Below are 14958 nucleotides of genomic sequence, written 5' to 3' on the forward strand. Positions count from 1 at the left end.
AACCACCCCCTTCAGCCCTTCCGGCTACAGCGTTCAGTCTCTTTTCCTGACCCGGAACTCCAGGCGGCAATTTCCCTGATCTTTGTTCCCTGAGGTCTTCTGACATTCATGTAAGTAATCATTCCTGCATTAAAGCCTTTATTTCTGAAACACCCAGAATAGCTCTGTTTTCCCAAGCGAACACAGTAATACATGCTTAACTCCCTAATGCATTGGATTGTTAGAGAGCCGCAGCAGCTGCAGACAGACGTGAAATTACCGTTTGAGGCAAAAGATTAGCAGCGAGGTGGGGGCGGGACTATCACATATGTCCGCCCCCTCCCCCTTTTAAAGGAAAACACACTTTCCACAATTCTTCTCGCAGACTTTCCCTTAGGTTTCCCAGGCACTGCCATTTCCCGACTCTATACACTCCAGTGTGCTGACTCTGTATGGCTCCAGGCTAGGGCTCTATCTCTTCAGGCACGCCTGGTCTTGCTGACAACGCGGCTGTGTTTCCGTAGCTCTGATTGGCCCAACTCAGATCACGTAGCAAATCCCGACCAAGGACCTTTGCCAAGATGAGAAACTTAGTCATTGGCTTAAGCTATTCTGGATCCCGATTTGAACCAAACTCTACTTGTGAGAAATCTGAAGATCTCTGTTGGATATAAAATTTTGGGAACGTGTACGTCAAGATGTGCGTGTGGACCACGTTCCTTATTCATTTATGCATTTTTTTTCAGACTTTCTAGGAGTCCAGGCAGAGGTTGGTAAAGTGCTTTTGTAAAAGGCTAGGTGGGGACTGTAGCTTGTCAGCTCTATGGTTCAACCGCTCAAGTTTGATACCCTGATACTACAGCAGTCATAGATGACGCACAGGACATGGCGGGCTGTGTTCCATTAAACCTGATGTGCTGTTGGTGGTTGGATAGGAACTGTCCCCTGTAGGCTCATGGGTTGAAATCTTGGTCCCCAGCTGTGGCACTTGTCTCTGGAGGTTGGGGGAAACTGAGTTGATGAGGCCTGGTTGGAAGCAAGGCACACGGGGTATCTTTGTGGGCTCCATTAATCTCTCTCTCCTTCCTGTCTCCTGTTCTTCAGGAGATAAAGCGCCTCACACCAGTGACTCTTCTCATCGCTAGAACAAAATATTTGACCAGAAGCATCTTAACGAAAGACAGGTTAGTTTTAGGGGATCATATTTCATCAAGGAGGAGGGAGCACGGGGAGAGAAGTGGGAATCTGACTTCTGGAACAGGAAGTTCTAAAACCCGTAATGCTCACCTTTCAGCGACCTCCAGAAAAGCTCCTAAAGAGTTCACGACCTCCCCAAACAGCGCCACCACGTGGCAAGGAGGTATGCAAGCACGCACGTATGGGTCACGGTTTCATTCAGTCCACAACCGGCCTTGATCATAATGCTCCTGCCACCTAGATAGAAATTCAGCCTGGCGGAGAGTCCAAGCCAGGGAGCCAGCCAATTAGTAACTCCTCTGTCAATTGGTCGTAGCTACAGAAGCTAACGGCATATTACTAAAGCAGGCAGCAAGCCAGAGCTGGCAAGAAGGTGTTCACCAACCTTTGAGCTGTAGCACTCGTTACCCTGAAGTGGTATAAACTTGGGAAGCGAGCCTTTTCGACCCTTTCTTGGTATTGCCTTTCTTGTCGTTTATTGTATTGTTTTATTTAATTCTATGCAAGAGGAAATATGTTCGCGGCAAAGGCTCTGTCTCCCATTCTGGAGGCTGACTCCACAACCCTCCTCATCCTAATAGATGGCTGCTTCCATATTTTCTTTTTATACCTTTTTATATTCATGTACAAACTGAAGATACTCTCCTATTTCTCAATTTCTTCTTCACGCTCTAAACCTTTTCGCCCACCTTAATTTCTCAACATTTATTCTCAAGAACTTCCCACGTCGACTGTTGTTCCTGTTTTTGTGGGTCCACAGTATTGTACTGGTTAGCTTTATATCGACTTGACCCAGGCTAGAGTCATTTGAGAGATGGGGACCTCAAGAGAGGAGAAAATGCCTCCGAAAGATCCAGCCATGGACAAGTCTGTAGGGCATTCTCTTAGTTAGTGATTGATGGGGGACAGCCCAGCCCTTGTGCATGGTGCGATCCCTGGGCTGCTTGTCCTGGGTTCTCTAAGAAAGCAAGCCATGAGGAGCAAGCCAGTAAGCAGCACCCTCCATGGCCTCTGCATCAGCTCCTGCCTCATGGTTCCTGCCCTGTGTGAGTTCTTGTCCTGACTTCCTGCAGTGATAGACTATGATGTGGAAATGTAACCAAAGAAACCCTCCCCCCCCCAACTTGTTTTTCGTCATTGTGTCTCATCACAGCAGCAGTAACCAGGACTAAGAAAGTATTCCAGAGGACACTCTGAAGTTAATCAAGTAACTCACTCTTTGGTGGGTCTTGCCCACTTCCAGTTTTGCACAATTACAAGCAAGGGCATATTTATTAAACATCAGCAGAAATAATTTTGACCATGAGTGAAATTTGGTACAAGTAAGTCCATCTGTAATTTCTGCAGATAGAGTCTCCTCCATATGAGCTTGTAATTACTGAATTTCCAAAATGTGTGAGAAGCCCACTTCCCAGGGTTCACTCTGAGTGTGCTAACACACTGTTGACTCTCTGCCAACAGATGACATGCAAACTGGTAGTTTTAATTTGCATTTCCTCTCAGAGTGAGGCCGAGGGTACTTATTTAACATTTAAGGCAGTCTTTACACTCTCAATGAGGCAGAATTACCACCACTGATTGTATATTCTTTAGCATAATTATTGGAATAGTATGCGCCAATGTTATGGAAACCATTAACATGTATGGTTTTATTTTCGAGTTGCTCAGCAAATGAGGTCATCTATATTAAGTTCATTCACAAATGTTCTTTTTAGAAAATGTAACTCTTCTCCCATTCAATTTAGCATATCCCTTAGATTATCTATTCTAGATCATGTATTTCCATGAAATTACCTTTGAAGTCATGAGGGGATTTTCTTTATGGTGCTTTAAGAGAGTCAGATGGGTGTTTTCTGAGGATAACATAACTGTCAGGTAGCAGCCCTTCTGGTAAGCCCAAGAACTTTGTTTGTTTTAATAGGATGAACATCTGTGCCTTCCCGACGTCCAGCTGAACTCTGTTCTTTTTGCCGAGAGTGTTATAAGAAAGTATGTGCCAGCTGGACTGGGGGCTATCCCAAAAGCTGTTGCCTGTACACAGAATATGCTCTTCTAGCTGCACTGCCTCTTCTGACCTTAGTGGGAGAGTATGTGCCTAGCCTCACAGATATTCGATGTGCTATGGTGGGGGATATTCCCAGGGGAAAACCCCGAATTCTCAGAGGAGAAAGGGAGGGGAAAGGGAAAGGGAGGAAGAATTGTGGGAAGGGGTGACTGGGATGGGGGCAGTGAGTGGGATGTAAAGTGAGTAAGTAAAAAAATTAATAATAAATAAATAGATAAATAAACTCAACAACAACAGAGCTGAAAATTTATGGGTGAACAGTATAAATTTTAAATAAACACGTTTTTCAATAAAGAAAAATACATTCCAAAATTCCCCTTTCTATTTTTAATTTCCTCTCTCCTTGCATTCATGTTGTGCATATGACCTCATGTATGTGAAGATCTTCAAGGCCTTCTCTCCCTGTGTTCACATGGTCATGTGCATGTGATATCATGTGTGTGAAGGCCAGGGACAGTCTCGTACTGAGCCCTCTTCTGTCTTCATGCATGCAGATGTCTTCCCGTTTGCCATGGAGTATGCCCATCAGACTAGCTGGCCCCCAAGCTTCCAGGGACTCTTTTGTCTCCCATTCCCATTTCCCTGAAGGAGTACGGCATTACAGATGCACAAACTGAACCCAGCCTGACATGCATGAGTCCTGAGAATCCAAACTCAGGTCCTCATCTCTATGTGAGTAGCACTTTACCAGCTGAGCCTTCTGGCACGCCGTACTTTCTTTTGCAAGTCTTTCAACTGTAGCTACCTTTGTTTTTGCTTTTTGTACCATCCCAAGCAATCCTGGAAGGAGTAACTGCATTCAGTTTATGACAACATTGATTGTTATGTTCTTCTGTGGTGGACCATGACACAAACCAGAGTGATCTTCTGAGCAAAAGTTTATAAAATGTGAAATTTACAGGGTATGATGATGGCACCCCACAGGTCTCAGAAACAAGGAGTCTCTCTGGCTTAATGAGACCATTTAATAGATTCAAAACCGTGGCATCCCACTTAAAAAAAAAATTCTTCCTGCCTTTCCTACTTCCTATTATAAGTTGTTATCACAAATGTTTAATTTTAAATTTAGGCACAATAAATATTATACTGAAGAAATGTATTCCATTTAATAATTACACAGAACAAATTCATTTACTAAGGAATTAGAAGGGATTTTGTTGGTTATTAAATTAGTGACACGATGAAGAATGGGAGGCCACATTAACTAGAAGTTATAAAATAGAAAACCACATTATAATTTTGATAATAAAAACAAAATTAAAAGGAGCTGAAGGGACTTATTAATTATAAAATGTCGGAACTATCCCAAGCACCGTAAACGCTCTTTCAGTTGGGGTGTTCCTGGGACTCTTGGGGGGTTACATGGAACTCTTCGAGCTCCTTAGCTTTCCGAATATCAGCGTCCCGTTTGAGTTGCTGGGGGGTGGAATTATGGGAATGTTGCACAGAGGAGTGAGAGGTAGACAAAGCTATCTATGCAGCTGCACAGCCAGACCGTGAAGGACACAGGAAGTTACCGTGTAGGAGACAGGAAGTTACCGTGCAGGAGACAGGAAGTTATCCCAGGACACAGCAGCTCTGGAGGCTCGACAGAACTCTGCAGCAGGATCAGTTCGCCCCTGTGTGTAGCTTCCTGAACTGTGGTCCTGAGGTTGGTGGCTCTGATTTTTGCTTCAGTTTCTGCTGTGGCCACTCCTCCTGCCTTCCCCCTACCTGCTTCTCCTAAGGTTTCTAAAAACTAATATCACTATTATTATGATCTAATTATTATTAGGGGAGAGCACGTGTGTACCTTGGCACACGTGGAGGTCAGAAGATAGTTTTCAGGAGTCGGTTCTTTTAACCGGGGATCCGGGATGGAAGTTAAGTTGCCAGGCTTACAAGGCAATCACTGTCACCCACTTAGCCATCTCTGAGGCTTTCTCCTGGTTTCTTTACTGATGTGCCTCCAGTTTCTGTCACTGTGTGGCTTCTGTCTACCGAAAGCCTCTCTTGAACATCTGTTTGCTTCTCATGAAATTTGTGAGCATCTGTCTTCTATCAGTTTCTTTAGATGTAACCCTTGAGTTTGAAGGGACTTTATTTAGGAGATTTATGAAGAAAATGTTCTCAGTCTCAGAAAGACAGTGCCAAGATCAAAGTCATGACGCAGTCTCATCACAGACGCTCAGAACCCTTTAGCTCGTTCTCTTGGATGCAGAAACTGGACACAGGAGCTGGGACAGTCCTCCTCATACAGTCAGTCATTGGTTAAGTGACTGTGCATGCAGTAACTTCCGGGTCCTTCCAGTACTCCAATTGCTTGCAGGAAAAGGTCTAGGGAAGGAAATGCTCAAACGGCAGATAGAGACACCCAAGGATTTTGGAATCAGGTGATGGGTGTAGTGGGTCAGCACACCCTTCAGAGTCAGGTATCGTGTACACTGCAGCTGTCTAGGACAGGTCTGAGGCAGTCACAAAGTTCTGTATAAGATGCTTCCAAATGGCTGGCCAGATTACCACCCCCCCCCAACCAAAAAAAAAAAAAAAAAAAAAAAAACCATGAAAGCAAAATACCCAAAGCCCCTTGGAATAGGTAAGTATATATTCAAGGGCCGAATTTGGTAGATTCTGTGCTGCTTGGGCTTCATGAGCAGCAGTCAAGGAGGAAGAGGGGTAGGAGGGGAGAAAGAGGAGGAGCAGAAGGAGGAAGAGGAGGAGGGAGAGGAGGAGGAAAAAAGAAGTAGGAGGGACCGGAGGAGCAGGAGGAGGAAGGGACGGAGGAGGAGCAGCAGCAGCAGGAGGAGGAGCAGCAGAAGGAGAAGGAGGGGGTGGGAGGAGGAGGAGGAGGAGGAGGAGGAGGAGGGAGAGGAGGAAGAGGAGGAAGAGGAGGAAGAGGAGGAGGAGGAGGCATTGATGTAGCAGGTGGAGTCCTTCAGTATTCCAGTTCCCAAGAAGGCATCAGATATTGAAACTCCCAGCTTGCGGGGTGACAAAGGGGTCAGGGGTCCTTGGCTCTTAAGTGGAGCTGGTATTTGAGATCCTGGCAGCCTTGGATATCCGGATTCTTCGTATCAGGCTTACAGCTTGTGTGTTTGAAGTGTCTGCGACTCTTTCCCAAAAAGGATCGACCGCAATCTGGAATTCGTCTTGATTCCTTACAGCCTTTGATTCTTCTTCAGCCTCCACGGTGTCTTCTCTACTCTCAACAGCCCCTCTGTCTCTACCCTGGCTGTTCTTTCTGACTGTTCGGCTGACTTTAACTTCTGGACAGCCTCACCATGACAGTAGCTTGGTCAGCGGACCCACTCAGCTCCGCCTGCCTGGCAGCTTGCAGGCCATTATCCGTCTTGCTGTGTTTGCGGCTCAGCCTAAGGACAACTCTGCTGGACAGCTGATCGTGTTACCAGGTCTCACATTACTGAAAATGGCCATGAAAAGACCACTTGAGAGAGGCCTTTTCCTGGGCCTAAAGCATAAGTATTTCCCAGGGCACCAGAGCAGCCCGCATCTGTAGCCAGGAGGAGGAGTGTTTGGGCCAATCACAGCGCACCTCATATGCAAATGAAGATTTGTGTTTGAATCAGTTACAGCCTTGGTTCTTCAGTGTCCGTTGCTCTGGTGACCACCAGGAAAAGTGCTCCTCCTACAGCCTAGGTGGGAACGGTTGCTGGGAACTCAGGTCCTCACGTTTGTGCGGCAAGCCCTCTATACGCTGAGCCTTTTCCTCAGATCCTCTGTCGGCTTCTTGATCTTGAGTTAACAAGTAGATTTCTGCACTTAATTTGTTAGATCCTGCTGTGGCCTACCGCATAGGCTGAGCACACCCCATGCGGTTAATGCATTTTTTAAAAATGTGACTTTCTCTAATATATTCATTTTTTTTAAATGTGAGGATTTTTATAAGTTTCAATGAAACGAAATCTAAGACATTTACTGGCACATATATCTCATTTAGTTAAGAAACTTAGGAGCATGGAAAGGATACCAGGATTCTTACACTTCAGGCTCTTATGTGTATAGAATATTAACGGTATATTTTATTCTTATGCGAGTACTGTCTGTGAGTTTGGAGATCGCAAGGATAGCATTTTTAGCTAGAGCGGTCTAGCTCAACCCTTTAAAGTAAAGATTTTATTTTATTTTTAATTGTGTGTATTTGTGTGGGTGGGGTATGTGCACACAAGCGCAGGTAAACACAGAGGCCAGAAGAGGGCGTCAGATTCTCTGGGACCCAAACGGATCCTCTGGAAGTTCATCAAGTGCTTGTAACCACTGAGCCATCTTTTTAGCCCTCATCCCCTATTTTAAGAATAACTGGGTGGTCTGTATTAGTCATGTTTTTCTGGAGTTACAGAACGTATACAATGTCAGAGAGAGAGAGAGAGAGAGAGAGAGAGAGAGAGAGAGAGATAGATTAGAATGACTTACAGGCTGTGGTGTCCAGCAGTGGCTGGCTATGAACGGGAAGTACAAGAACCCAGTAGTTGCTCAGTCCACGAGGCTGGATGCCTCCGCTGGTCTCCATTACATACTGGAATCCTGAGGAAGTAGGCTCCAGTGCCAGTGAAGGCATAGATGAACTAGCGAGGTGAAGGCAAAGAGCAAAAGCTTCCTTCTTCTTCCTGTCTTTAGTCAGGCTTCCAGCAGAAGGCGTGGCCCAGATTAGATCTGGGTTGAAGTTGTCCCTTCTTACCTCAGAGATCTGGATTTGAAGTAGATTGTCCTGGTTTGAGTTAAGCAGAAGTCCCTCACAGGTGTGCCCTGTATTTTGGGGTTTTTAGTTAATTCTAGATGTAGGCAAGATAACAACTGAGATAGTCATGTGGTCCAAAAGAGCCAAATGACTCCCAAAAGATAACACTAGATAGCACAAAATCACTAATAGGTCATACATATATGTGTGTGTGTATTTTATATATATATATATATATATATATATATATATATATATATATATAATTCACTATGATAGGCACTACATTATAGTATTTGTTATTCTTCCATTGCTGTGAGCATGGCCATGACCACGATCAAGGCCACCCATAGAGAGAAAGATTTATTTGGCAGCTGAGGGCGCACATGTTTTATTTATTTATTATATAAGTACACAGTTGCTGTCTTCAGACACACCAGAAGAGGGCATCCGATCCCATTACAGATGGTCATGAACCACCATGTGGTTGCTGGGAATTGAACTCGGGACCTCTGGAAGAGCAGTCAGTGCTCTTAACCACTGAGCCATCTCTCCAGAGGGTGCACATCTTGAACCGCAGGCAAGGATACTGAACGTGAAAAGATGCAAGACTTTAAATTCTCAAAACCCGCTCCCAACGCACTCTAACAAGGCCACCCCTGCTGAATCTCCCAAATAGTGACATCAGTTGGAAACAAAGTGTTCAAATACCCCAGACTGTGGTCTGTGTGTGTGTGTGTGCGCGTGTGCGCGTGTGCGCGTGTGCGTGCACATGTCAATGGTGATTCTAAAACAACCTTTAGATCCTGTGGTCATGCAGACCACCAAAGACAAAATCTTCTATACATCAGATAGAGAAATCTCATGTTAGCCTTTCCTTCTAATGACAGTGCATTATTCCATTACTGATACAACAGTGCTGCCTAAGAAACAACTCCAGAACTTAGCAACTTAGCAAGCGATTCTTGCTTTCTATCACGGTCTGGTGGGGTGAGTAGTTTGTGCTTCTGTAGAACTCTGCCTGATATAACCTGGACGGACTCAGCCTTAAGAATGGAAAAGACTGGGGCCTTTTTCAAATGTCTCCCCTGTTTCCTTGAACCCTTTTGCTCCTTGGATATGTGTTTTTCAGAACAGACGATATCCCAAGAGGCGAATGGAAGCCTACAGACAGATCCATTTGTTCATGTGTGCATGCTTGTGTGAGTCTGTTGTGTACATGCATACAGTGCCTGCAGAGGCCGGATGTGGGCGTCAGTTCCTCTGGAGCTGGAGTTACAGATGGTTGTGAGTGGCCCTGGATGTGCCGGGAACCGAACCTAGATCCTCTGCAAGAATAGGCGTGATCTTGACCACTAAGCCATTGCCTCAACCCTTGCAAAAAGACCGATGTCCATTGTTTATGCAATGTATTAAGAATTGTGAAAATTTGTTTCTTTAAATAAAAAAAACAGAAATGTTATAGGAATAAGGTTTGTTTTAATTCCCCCAGTGTGGGGATAAGGGGCCATTTTGGATTGGCTACTATAGGTGACTATGCTTTGCCTGGTGCTCCAGCAGAAGTGTGTCTTTGCCAGCTGTACATGGTTTCTATGATTCTGTGACATTTGGATCCCAAGAGGTTATGTAATGCTAGGGCCTGAAGAGGTAGGCTGAGCAGTGGTGGTTGGTGGTCAGGGGAGGTTGGTTGTGGTTTGTTAGCAACCCTACTCAAGAAGAAACAAAAGGAAAGAAATTCAGCTCAGGGGTCTCTCTGTTTCTCTCTCTCCCTCTATCTTTGTGGGAAGAACCCACAAAGTAGCAAAAACCAGCTACCATGTGACATCTACCAGTATTTTGCTAAGCTAAACAAACCTGGGGCCAGGTCTAACATCAGTCAGGTGAGGCTCTTATGAGGATGGCTCTAAAGACTCATGGCAAAGACCCTGAGCGACAATCCCATTTCAGGAGAATGGTAAATTTAAAATAATTCAAACTGTGAGAAATATCACGCAGTCTCCCTGGTTATCACAGTACAGTTAATAAGGTGCAGTTTCTAAAATCCCAGGCAACAAATTTATGAGCCAAAAGCAAGAATGAATTCTAATATGTTTTATGCATTCTTTTTCTTTAAGATAAGGAAACACTATTAATTAAGTTATATATTTATCGGAGCGGTATGCTTCCTCTTTAGTTATATGCAAGGCTTTGCTTAAATGAGAGAAAAGGAAATATATTCTGGTTGTAAACTTGTCGTTTTGAAAAGATGTTAATTATAGTAGGGCTTCAGTGATTGGGTGCATAAACCCACCTTTATCTACCTCTCTATGAATTCAGTTGCTAGGCAGAGAAAAGCTCTAAATCCAAGAATGTGGGCTTCAGAGTTATCTAAGACCTCAGCACAGGTTGCAGACAGGAGGACTGTCTGTAGAAGAGTTCTAGGAAGGGGAAAGAATGCTTTCTAAATTTAGGTGAAACCTATTTTCACTCAGTCTAGTAAAACTTGGGCATTTTGCTTTTGACCAAATTTAATCCGAACCGAAATTTTATTTAACAAAGGTTTGAACAAGAAGAGAATCTGTTAGTTCACCGTAACAAAAATATCACTGTTTGAGTTTTAGAAGCAGCTTGATCAAAGGATCAAAACACATCAGCAGACTGTGTCTCCATCATAGCCACCCGTTTGGTAACATTTACTTCCTTGCTGGCTCCGTTCCCAGACAATGGCTACCATATCTGCAGCTGTTTCAACATCTCCGTTCAGATGAGGAAAGGCAGAAGTCACCTTCCCCCCCCCCCCCAATTAAGGATTCTTATCATCCTCGTTGCATTTGATTGGCTCTGAGCAGACCGTGCATCTATCTTTGAACCAATCCCTGTGGCCAGTGACACACAGTGTAATAATTGGCTTAGCTTCAACTCACATTCTCTGTTTAGGACTCCATTGGCACCCTACTAAAAGCCTGTTGAGAACGAGGAGGGGATTTGAACTGGTTAACATATAACAGTATGAATACTAGATTCCATAACAAAAAGTATTTATAGAATGCAGGCCATTGTAGATATAACCTGAAGTGTTACGTCAAGGTACTTTTAGCTATCTTTAAGTTATAAATGATTTGTAAGACTCTGGTAATAAACTAGTCTAAGAAAATGCCTAGGCTGAGGCTGTAGTTCAGTGGATGGAGTGTTTCCTCTCCTAATGTGCACAAAGCCTTGGGTTCAGTTCCCAGCTTAACCAGGCATGATGAGGCACACCTATAATACCAGCACTGGTAAGGTCAAGGAAGGCGGATCAGAAGCTCAAGGTCACCAATGGTTACATGGCAAGTTTGAGGCTGGCCTGGCATACACAATACCCTGTCTAGAACATTCTTTACACACTGTGACAGTTCAGCCACCACTCAAGTCTTCCTACTTTGGGGTGATGTCATGCTAATTACAAGAGCTATCATGCATTGAGTGTCCTCTGTTTTCAGCTGTTAACTATGCTGGGAAAATAGTTATATCCCTACCTTAAAAACGAAGAAACAAACCCATTGGGGTGGCTCAACAATGCTTGCTGACAACCCCAATGACCTAAGTTTGATCTCTGGGGCCCACAGGATGGAAGAGAGGACCATCTCCCGCAAGCTGTCTGCTGACCTCAACACAGGTGCCATAGTACATGCACCACACTCCTGTGCACGGATACATAAGTAAATAAATGTAACAAAATGTTTAATAACTGCAACTATGTCCTCAGAGGCTCAGAGGCCTTTTCATGAAGACAGAGAGCATGCTGGTAACTCTCCTATCTATATTACTTAAACAACAAACAAGTTGGCCTTTTTACTAAGGCCTTAACACTGGTGTTTTTGTTTTTGTTGTTTACCCATTGCTGACTGGCATCCAAGTGGGTTTATGAGCACCTCTGTCCCACGGGAGCGTATGAGGCTGACGCTCTGCATTTTTAAGGCTACTCCCCTGGGACAGGTGACCACAGTCATTCTGCCAGATGAAGACAGCAGCAAAGCCACATGCTCGCTGGCTTTTATGGGCAGGTGCCCACACCACTCTCTAGACTCCCGAGCACACCAGCTGGCTGGCCTTCCTCCCCTTCCCAGCCCATGGCAAAGACAACCCTGTGACCTCTACGATCATCTAGTAGCAACAGGACCCCTGTCACAAAGGCCATCTCACAACCATCAAATATGAGTTCTGTCCATTAGACCTGAATTTCTATTTTCCCCTCTTTTTGGGGGTGGGGAGGTCCAGCTAAGTTTTACTTCTCTTTTTCTAAAGCATTTTTTAAAATTTTAACATTTTTATTTAGCGTATGTGGTGTATGTGTTGGTGAGTAGTGTAGGCGTGATTAGCATCAACTCCTGTTCACACTTGTGATTGTCAGAGAATATCTGTAGTTGATTCTCTCTATCGTGTGAGTTTGAAGGATCAGGCACCTTTGCCTGCTAAGCTGTCACACCATCCCCCAGAGCAAGACTTCTTAAACTGGAGGTCACAGTCTCATGCTGGGCCACATGACTGGATATGAAGTCACAATAGAGGAATACACACTGGCCACATAGTAGTTCAAAATCGAATGCGTGATGAGCGTGAGGTGTCTCTGGCAATGGGCTTCTATGTGTGCCACGCGACTCCTGCAGCCTTGGTGATAACATGTGACACATGCACTCAACTCCACACATGCTGTCATGACACTCGGTACTAAGCAAGTCCGCACTGAATGTTCTGGAATGTGCTGCACTAGGGGCTCAACTCTCCTCAGCGCAGATATGAGACGGTCCTGTGCTATGAACTATAGTGTACCCTGTAATTTCACAACGCTCTCAGCTTTTATAGAAATAGAATTACTTGATTATGGGAAACAGAGAGTTACAATGTTTTCTGGCCATCGTTCCTCAGCTGGTTAAGCACAATATTAATGTATCTTTCGATTGTATTATATTACAATGTTGCATTTAAAAAAACATTTCTGGAACTGGTCACTTGAGTTTTCTTTTTTAAATGTGTTAAATGAATTTTGGCTTAGGCGTTTGGGACATGAATTCTGATAAATTCTGAAAAAAAAAAAAAAAGCTTCTGCTGTTTTGTAATGTGCCGACTGGCACTCTCAGCATCGATAATTACAAAATCAAAATATCGATCAAGTCTGAAAGACACTGGTCCTACCACACCGAGTATTCACCCAAGATTTAATTCTCCCGGGAGAATAAGCAAGGACGCTTTCCTCGTTACTATGCAGACTTGTTTCATTCTTCACTAAGTGATAACATCGTCTGTATAGGGGAACTGTTTTAAAACTCATCGCTGTATGATTTGTTCTCAGTAAATGCTCAATTAATCATGGTATAGCTGGGTGGGTAAATATTCTCTGGCCAAGAGGGGTCAAAAGTGGATTAAGTTTAAGAAGCCTTAGAATTACTTAAAAAAAAAAATAGGGGTTGGGGATTTAGCCCAGTGGTAGAGCGCTTGCCTAGGAAGTGCAAGGCCCTGGGTCCGCGCACACGCGCACACACACACACACACACACACACACACACACACACACACACTGGCTATATAGTGGAAAGCAGCAATGTTTTGGGGGAAATTAAATGCAAATTTCAATATCTATATGTCTCTTCAGGATCATGCACATGATACAGTGTTCTCAGACATGGACCTGTATTTTCACCAATCAAGAGAGAAAAGACAAGGACTGGTGACATGGCTCCGTGGACCCTGCCACCACGCTGGGACACCTGAGTTGGATTCCAAAGAGCCACTTGGTAGAAGGAGAGAACCCTCTCCTCAAAGTTGTCCTCTGACCTACATGTTTGTCCTGTGGTGCCCTTGTGCACATAAAACAAAATAAAGAATAGAATTATTTCTTTTTGTCTTTTCATGTTGTTTCATTTTTTTTCGAGATAGGATTTCTCTGTGTAATAGCCCTGGGTCCCGAAACTCACTTCATAAACCAGGCTGGCCTCAAACTCACAGAGATCCGCCTGCTTCTGCCTCCCGAGTGCTGGTAGTAACAGCACGTGCCACCAATGCCAGGCACGTTGAAAGTTTTTAAGGAGGCAAAACTAAGACTAAGAATATGGATTTTATCAAATATGCTATTGTTTGTTGCTTCCCAATGCAGAGGAACTACATCTGATCTCTCCCTGAGCTCTCTGTCAGAGGGCACCTTCCCGTCCTCTCTAGGTCAGGGAGTGGTCATTTGTGGAGGCTCCTTGACATAGAAGAAGCCCATTACCCCTTCACCTCCTCCAGCTGGATGGGCCTGGAAACAACCAGCCCAGCCTCTGGACCAACCTGAGCAGTATCTGGCACTCCCAGCACCCCTATAAGTGGACTCTGTTTCATTTCAACACGAGGACCTCACCAAAGAAAATACAATCTTATTTAGATGCGCCAACACACCCGGAAGTGAACCTTAACATTAAATTCACCCTCCCCGCCCCTTGCCCTTCAGGCTTGTACTTCTCTAAATGAGAACATTCTTTTAAGGCTGTTGTCCAACATCCTTAGGATGTTGCAATTCTTGAGAAAGCCTCTCCAACTCTGAATACTCTGAGATTCACGTTTGTACACCATGTAATGCTAACACAAGAAATTCAAACTTCTGCCAGGCGAGGCGGCTCACGCTTGTAATTCCAGCATGTGGGAGACCGAGGCAAGGCCATTGTTGTAAAATTATATTAAATGGCTTTCTTTTATCCCCACTAGGTCTGGCGTTGCAGTGCCCCAAGATATCTGATAGATATCTTAATCTCAGCAAAGCCTCTCACCCGCTTTGCTCCATCCCATATCACACTGCCGATGGCTTCTCTCTGAGCCTGGCAACAATCTCTCTACCCATCCAGTTCCCAAGGCAGGCTGCCACCATGCCAGACACACACATCTCAATTCCGTGGTGGCTTAGCGTCCCAGCCGCCACACGCTCTCTTAAAACTTAATTCACCACATGAAAGAACACACAACACAACAACCTCTAATCCAGTTGATAAGATATAATTGCCCACCTACACATACAAAGCCCTGTACACATCCATCCCTTAAGAACATTCATAAC

The 14958-nt window shown here is 44.5% G+C and overlaps 1 long non-coding RNA gene across 1 annotated transcript; it reads left to right on the forward strand.

The window, feature by feature from the left end:
• Positions 1–35: 35 nt before the first annotated feature.
• LOC102557192 (uncharacterized) lies at positions 36–13782 on the forward strand. The gene is made up of 2 exons (XR_015627417.1): positions 36–110; positions 13525–13782. It is a non-coding gene; the product is annotated as an uncharacterized LOC102557192 (long non-coding RNA).
• The last annotated feature ends 1176 nt before the right edge of the window (positions 13783–14958 follow it).

The sequence above is a fragment of the Rattus norvegicus genome, chromosome 8 (assembly GCF_021556685.1).
Source record: "Rattus norvegicus strain SHRSP/BbbUtx chromosome 8, alternate assembly SHRSP_T2T, whole genome shotgun sequence".
NCBI classification, from domain to species: Eukaryota; Metazoa; Chordata; class Mammalia; order Rodentia; family Muridae; genus Rattus; species Rattus norvegicus.